The sequence below is a fragment of a genome, unplaced genomic scaffold (genome assembly GCF_019419815.1).
Source record: "Pyrus x bretschneideri cultivar Hongxiangsu unplaced genomic scaffold, Pyrus_bretschneideri_v1 Contig99, whole genome shotgun sequence".
Classification (NCBI taxonomy): Eukaryota; Viridiplantae; Streptophyta; class Magnoliopsida; order Rosales; family Rosaceae; genus Pyrus; species Pyrus x bretschneideri.
In genome coordinates, this window is record NW_025999841.1 from 797,716 (window position 1) to 805,948 (window position 8,233).

At 39.3% G+C, this 8,233-nt stretch overlaps 1 pseudogene; it reads right to left on the minus strand.

The window, feature by feature from the left end:
- Window positions 1-385: 385 nt before the first annotated feature.
- LOC125473815 lies at window positions 386-496 on the minus strand (annotated as a pseudogene).
- Window positions 497-8,233: the final 7,737 nt, after the last annotated feature.

The window sequence follows — 8,233 nt, forward strand, 5'->3', positions numbered from 1 at the left end:
GAGAGGAAGAGATGGCGGGCAACCTAGATGAGCTTCGAGCTTTGGAGGACTTTGCTCAACCAATCATACCAAATTCACCTTCATGCATCTTGCTGCCCACAGAAGCTAGAAACTATGATCTCAAATCTTCACATTTCCATATGTTTCCTTCATTTTATGGCTTACCTAATGAAGACCCTTTAGCTCATATTAAAGAGTTTTACAATGTTGTGAGTGGTTTACCTTTGCAGGGAGTAAGTGAAGCAAATTTGAGGATGAGAGTGTTTCCTTACACCTTGAAAGATAGGGCCAAGAGTTGGTTGATGACTCTAACACCAGGTTCCCTCACTACATGGGATGCCGTGGCTAAGAAGTTCTTGGAGAAGTTCTTTTCCACTCAAAAGACAGCCACATTAAGGGGACAAATCTTCAACTTCAAACAAGATGATGGTGAACCTTTCAATGAGTGTTGGGAGCGTTTTAAAGGCCTCTTGATACAATGTCCACACCATGGGTTACCTTTTCACTTACAAATGCAAATTTTTTATGATGGACTAACCCAAAATTGTCAATCAACTGTTGATAATGCAGCAGGTGGAGCATTGAAGAAAAAGAATGCTCAAGAGTCATATAACATTTATGAGATGTTGGGGTCTAATGCTCAACACAAAGATTTAAGGGGTAAGAAAGTTGGAGTCTATGAAACAAGTGCTAATCATGAGCTTTTGTTGCAGGTTGCTAACCTAGAAAGGAAGCTTGAATCCGTGCTCAACATGGTGCCAAAAGCAAATGAAGTGTGTGCCATTTGCAACATACCAAGCCATCCTACTCACCAATGTCCATCTAGGGAGGCTTATCCCGAGTATGTTCAAGAACAAGTGAACCTCATGAATTCTTACAACCAAAGGCCAAGGAATGATATGTATTCCAATACATATAACCCGAGTTGGAGAGATCATCCCAATTTTTCATGGAAGAACAACAATCCAATCCAAAATTTCCAACCAAAACCTGCCACTAGCCTTGAGGACACGGTTAAATTGTTAGCCCAAAACACTTTGCAATTCCAACATTCCACAAATAGCGCTCTCCAACAACATTCAGCAGCCCTAACCAAAATGGAGACACAATTGGGGCAGATTGCAGATGCCTTGAACCAAAGAGAGGTTGGGAAGTTTCCAAGCCAACCTGTGATACTCCAAAGGAACCAAGAGCAAGCCAAAGCAATCACTACACTTAGAAGTGGTAAGGTTATTGATAATAGAGTTGGCAATGAAGTTACTAATGAATATGATCATGTGAATGCAGGTGTCACTCAAGGAGACAATGAGAAATCAATTGAGGAACCAAGCCATGCCACTTCCTCCCTGGAAGCACCAAATCTTCACAAGGCCGAGAAACCATACACTCCACCAATACCATTCCCTGGAAGACTTGCCAAGAGCAAGCAGGATAAGTCATTCAAAGAAATTTTTGATATACTGAGCAAAGTGAATGTTAACTTACCTTTGCTTGATGTCATTAGGAACATGCCAGCATATGGGAAGTTCTTCAAGGAGTTAAACAGCTACAAAAGGAAGTATGGACCACATGAGAAGGTTGTGGTGTCTGAGAATGTGAGTGCAGTTTTGCAAAGAAAACTTCCACCAAAGCTCAAGGATCCAGGCAGTTTCTCTATCAACATCACCATAGGGGACAAGAAAGTAGAGAAGGCAATGCTTGATTTGGGTGCTAGCATCAACTTAATGCCTTATTCAGTGTACCTTCAACTAGGTTTGGGAGATTTGAAAGCCACCACCATTTCATTACAACTTGCAGACAGATCAGTGAAATATCCAAGAGGTATAGTAGAAGATATTCTAGTTCAAGTTGATAAACTAATCTTGCCTGCAGATTTTGTAGTGTTGGACATGGAAGAAGCTCCTATACATGATCGTGAGTTGCCAATATTGCTTGGGAGACCCTTCATGGCCACAGCCAAGACCATCATTGATGTGCAAAATGGACTCCTCACTATGACAGTGTTAGGAGAGACAGTTCAATTCAAAGTGTTTGAATCTCTTTCTCATCCTTCGTCATCTCTTGATTGTTATGCCATTGATGTGCTTGATTCACTTGTATTCTCTAAGTTCTTGCAGGCACAATCGAATGAACCCTTACAAACTGTTTTGAGTCAATCTCAAGATGAGTTTGATGAAGAAGATGCACTCATGGAAGAAGTAGCTGCCTTGGAAGCATTGGCATTGTATCCTTTGAATGTTTCACCTCGTTTTGAGCCTTTAGAATCATCAATATCACATCTAACTCCTTCCACTGTTAAGGCACCAAAACTTGAACTTAAGCCACTTCCACCACATCTAAAATATGCATATCTAGCTGAATTTGAAACTCTTCCAGTTATCATAGCTTCTGATCTCACCCCAATTGAAGAAGATAAACTAATTAGGGTGTTAAAAGAGTTCAAATCTGTTTTTGGTTGGTCTATTGCAGATATCAAGGGAATAAGCCCTACCATGTGCATGCATAGGATCCTTTTGGAGGAAGGAGCAAAAACAAGCCGTGAGCCACAAAGAAGGCTCAATCCACACATGAAGGAAGTTGTTAGGAATGAGGTGTTAAAATTGTTAGATGTGGGGATCATATATCCCATTTCTGATAGCAAATGGGTGAGTGCTATTCAGGTGGTGCCTAAGAAGGTGGGAATCACTGTGATGAGGAATGAAAACAATGAGCTTGTGACCACCAAGCCCACGGCCAGTTGGCGTGTTTGCACCGATTACAGGAAGTTGAATTCTAGCACTAGAAAAGATTACTTTCCTATGCCTTTCATAGATCAAATGCTTGAGAGATTGGCGGGTTACTCACACTATTGTTTTCTTGATGGTTACTCAGGTTACAATCAAATTGCAATCGCTCCGGAGGATCAAGAGAAAACAACCTTTACTTGCCCCTTTGGCACATTTGCATACAGGAGAATGCCTTTTGGACTTTGCAATGCTCCAGCAACATTCCAAAGATGTATGTTGGCCATCTTCTCTGACATGGTAGAAAGGTTCATTGAGGTATTTATGGATGACTTCTCAGTGTTTGGTTCCTCTTTTGATGAATGTCTTAACCATCTATCGTTAGTACTTCAAAGATGTCAGGAAACAAATTTGGTTCTCAATTGGGAAAAGTGCCAATTTATGGTGAAACAAGGAATTGTGTTGGGACATGTAATCTCTAGCAAAGGAATGGAGGTGGACAAAGCCAAAATTGACGTCATCACCAATATGGTAGCCCCCACCACTGTGAAGGGAGTAAGAAGTTTTTTGGGCCATGCGGGTTTTTATCGTCGTTTCATTAAGAACTTTTCAATGATCACTCGTCCATTATGCAATCTGTTAGCTAAAGATGTTGCATTTCATTTTGATAAGGCTTGTATGGATGCATTCAATACTTTGAAAAATGAACTAACCTCGGCTCCTATTATTATGGCACCAGATTGGTCTTTACCTTTTGAATTGATGTGTGATGCCTCTGACTATGCTATTGGTGCAGTTTTAGGGCAAAGGGTGAACAAGCTTCCACATGTGATCTACTATGCAAGCCGGACTCTGCATGATGCTCAACTTAACTATTCCACAACTGAAAAGGAGTTGCTTGCTGTTGTTTTTGCCTTAGAAAAGTTTAGGTCATATCTTGTGGAATCTAAAGTTATTGTGTTTTCTGATCATGCAGCCATTAGGTATTTGATGACAAAGAAAGATGCTAAACCACGCTTGATTAGATGGATACTCTTACTACAAGAGTTTGACTTGGAAATTCGAGATAAGAAGGGCAGTGATAATGTTGTGGCTGACCATTTGTCCAGGCTTAATGAAAACCATGGAGTGGGACAACCCTTGCCCCTAAATGAATCATTTCCAGATGAGCAACTCTTTGTTGTTCAAGAAAAAGAACCATGGTATGCAGATTTTGTTAATTATCTTGCTTGTGATATAATGAGAAATGACCTTTCTTTTCAGGAAAGAAAGAAGTTCCTTGCCATGGTAAAGCACTACGTTTGGGACGAACCATATTTGTTTAAATATTGCCCTGATCAAATCATTAGGAGATGTGTCCCAGAAAGTGAGCAACAAAGCATCCTAACATTTAGCCACACATTGGCATGTGGAGGCCATTTTGGTGCCAAAAAGACATCTCTAAAGGTTTTACAATCTGGTTTCTTTTGGCCTACTTTATTCAAAGATGCGTTTGATTTTTGCTCTAAGTGTGATAGGTGCCAGAAGATGGGGAACATTAGTCGAAGAAATGAAATGCCATTGAACAACATTTTGGTGGTGGAACTCTTTGATGTTTGGGGAATCGATTTCATGGGACCATTTCCATCCTCTTTTGGCTACTTATACATATTGGTGGCAGTGGATTACGTATCCAAATGGGTTGAAGCCATTGCTACAAGAACTAATGATCATAAGGTTGTGTTGAATTTTCTTAAAGATGTGATTTTTTGTAGGTTTGGAACCCCAAGAGCTATTATTAGTGATGGTGGCAGCCATTTCTGCAACAAACCTTTTGAATCCTTGATGAAGAAGTACAACATCAATCACAAAGTGGCAACCCCGTACCATCCTCAAACTTCAGGGCAAGTGGAGATTAGCAATAGGGAGATCAAGAACATTTTGATGAAGACTGTGAGCCCTACAAGGAAGGATTGGTCATTGAGGTTAAATGATGCACTATGGGCATATAGAACAGCATACAAGACCCCCATTGGCATGAGTCCTTATCGCCTTGTGTTTGGGAAAGCTTGTCATTTGCCAATGGAGCTTGAACACCGTGCATATTGGGCCATCAAGAAGTTCAACTTTGATTACAAGGATGCTGGAGTAGCAAGGAAGCTCCAACTAAATGAGTTGGAAGAGCTTAGAAATGAGGCATATGAGAATGCCAAAATCTACAAGGAACGGACTAAGCTCTATCATGACAAGGCCATCCTAAGGAAGGAGTTTCACCAAGGTATGAAAGTACTTTTGTATGACTCACGTTTGAGACTTTTTCCAGGAAAACTGAAGTCTAGGTGGGTGGGACCATTCAAAGTCTTGCAAACATTTCCCCATGGAGCTGTGGAGATAGAGAACATGAAGAATGGCACTTCTTTTAAAGTCAACGGGCAGCGATTGAAACCATACTTGGATAAAGTGGATGAAGAGCAAGTGTATCAAGTCGTGGATGTTCTTGAATTTTCAACACCATGAACAAGCTACCATGTCTTGCCTAGACATTAAATAAAGCGCTTGCTAGGAGGCAACCTAGTGTGGTTTGTGTTCTTTCTTTATGTTGTGTTTATTTTATTTTGTTACCATTCTATTTTCTTTGCCTACTTACATTGCATACAAGTTTAAACATCGAGGACAATGTTTAGATTAGGTTTGGGGGTGGTTTGGAAGTTTTGTTTTGTGTTTGTTGTTTTGTGCTTGTGCCTATTTGAGGTGTTAGTTTTGGTTAAAAGTGTTTTTGCATGCTAATATGAATGTATATGAGGACTATGTTTGAAAACAAACAATTGGGTTGCTATGGAAAAGAGTTGCATCTTGTTGTCCTTTATAAAGCTATAACTCTTGAAATTATGATGATAGAGGTACCATACTCAAATTCTGGAAGAAGAATAGTGGAGACTACCCTAGTGAGTTATTTTGAGCCTAATTGCTTATTTGAGAGGGTTTAAAGTGTTTCTACTCCTATCTTTTTCTTTCATTTTCACTTTAAATGATCTCATTATTTCTATTTCGTTTGGATGCTAAGAATCATTTTCCTTTGCAGATACCATGTATTTAGTATCATTCATGAATGAACTCAATGAGATGATGTTAGGCTATGCATGTTTAACTACTAAAAGGCTTAAATCCTACCCATTTGTGTGCTCCATTCACCCTCGTTGCAGCCAAACACTTTAGCCCAATTCTTTCATCACCCACACCATAATCTACCCATTCTAGCCCATTACAAGCCATACCTTATAGTTTGGGGAATACCAATGTGATGAAGACTAAGGGCAGATTGAGTTATAGAACAAGATTGTGGCATGTACCGAGGGCACCTATGTTGAAGATGCTTCTAAAAAAAAGGGGTTATATAAAAAAAAAAAAAAAAAAGAAGAGAATTAAAATGGATACAAGTTCCAAATCTCCTCATTATAAGACATAGGGCCTGGATGCCAAAAACAAAGAAGAAAGAAAACAAATGCAATTGAAGAGCATGATCCTCAAGAACACTTTGGTATGCCCCAAGCTCTAGTACTTCATATCACTTCTCTCGTAACCTATAACCTAAGCCTTACATTACAATCTTGAGAAAGACCTAGCTGATCATTGAGGATGTATTCATGGGTGATGGTAAGTGTGTGTGTTATCTATATTCTTAGCATCTGATTCATTTCATGAGATCTACTCAGAAACTGTGCTTCCATTTCAGATTTCATATGTGAGAATTTTGATTTCCTTTACATAATTTCACTCATATATGTTGTTGAGAGACTAAACCTTAAGATCTGAGTGAAAACTTGAGTGGATTCTGTGAGGAGTAGAGTTGAGGCGAATTCTATCTGAAGCATTTGGGTATGGTGACCTTGAAGTTGTAAGACATGGAGAAATATCTTTATACGTTACAATTGATACGATTCTTTGAAGTGGCAATCTTTTGAGTTGAATGAATGACAAAATCTTCATTGGTTCTTATTAGTTTGTTTAAAGCATGTTTTAACCAAGTTGTTTGCAGATTTTGTAAATGTTTGTGGGTGTCATCACTGTAAACCCTCAGGAGACACAACTCCTCCAACTAGGGACACCTAGGGGTTCAAAGGCTTGTTGCACATGCTCAGTGCAATCGTTTAGCCAGCGAAAGTGGTTTAGTTAGATGTTTGAGTTTTGTGTGTTTTAGTTTTAAGTTTGCTCGAGGACTAGCAAAAACCAGGTTTGGGGGTATTTGATAGTCACATTTTGCATGCATGTATAGCTTTCTTATTTGGCGTTTTTGTATTGTTTTTGGATTAAACTAGTTGCATTTTACTTTGTTTGGTGTTAGTGTGCAGCCAAGTGTGTAATAAGATCAATTGGAAGGCAAATGAAGGAATGTGGTGAAATTCGGCCAAATTGAGTGATTCTAAATAAAACAAGCATTGAAGTCAGATTAGGTGGTTTCAACACCAAAACATGCATTCACATGCATGTTCAAACACTTTGCACATGTTTCTTGGATTAAATATCCACATACCTGCAGATTATGTCCATTCCTTGCATCCTTTATTCCAGAAATTCCATTTCATGCCATCATTTCAGAAATCCAACCCATTCCTTTGTCCATGCCATGTGTTCTTCCCATTTTCAGACTTGTATAAACATTTTCTGGTGCTCCAATTGACCTTTGCAGGTTCCACTCCCTTGTGGCAGACTTTACACATGGATTTTGATTAAACAAAACACATACTTGCAGAATTGTCCAAGCCATGCGTCCACTACACTCAGAAACCCATCATTCCATCTGAATTATGCTCTGCCATCTGAGTAAACAAAGGCTAGATCCAATCTGAATGTTGGGGGATCACACACACCCTATTTGGCTCCATTTTCTGTCCATCATTCACTCTAATTCGTCCTCTCCATTGCATTGCATTCTACATTCTTTTCCTTTCACAGAAACTGCTCATTTTCTCTCCCTTTCCCATCCGCAAGGTTCCTTCTTCATTTTCAGTCCATTACACACTCTAAAACCCCCCTACTTCACCCCATTCTCTGTCCATTTCTGTCCTAAGGGCAGAAACCATCCAAACCAAACCAATCTACTTCATCCGCACCACATTTGGAGAAGCAACACCAAGGAACTCTTCAAGGACTTCAACATCAGTTTTGCTTCAAGGGTTCATTCTTATCAATTCTATGTTCATTCATGTTTTATACTTTTATGTCAAATCTTTTGTAAACATGAATTGTAACTAAGCTTCCTCTAGGGATTCGATGTAACCTTGCAAAGTTGCTATGTAATTAAGTTAGAATGCTCAGTTTGTCTACCTAGTTCTTGATTCATTCTCTGTTATAATTGTGAATTTGTGGGTTGATTTGTATGCTTGATCGCCATTTGAGTTAACCACAGGTTGTTTAGCCAAGAATAAAACATACATCATGTCTAATATTGGTGGATTTGTGAATGAATGAAGGGAAAGATTGGCAAACATCCTGCCAAGTGTTCCCTTTGGTTTAGTGAACGTTTCTTGTGC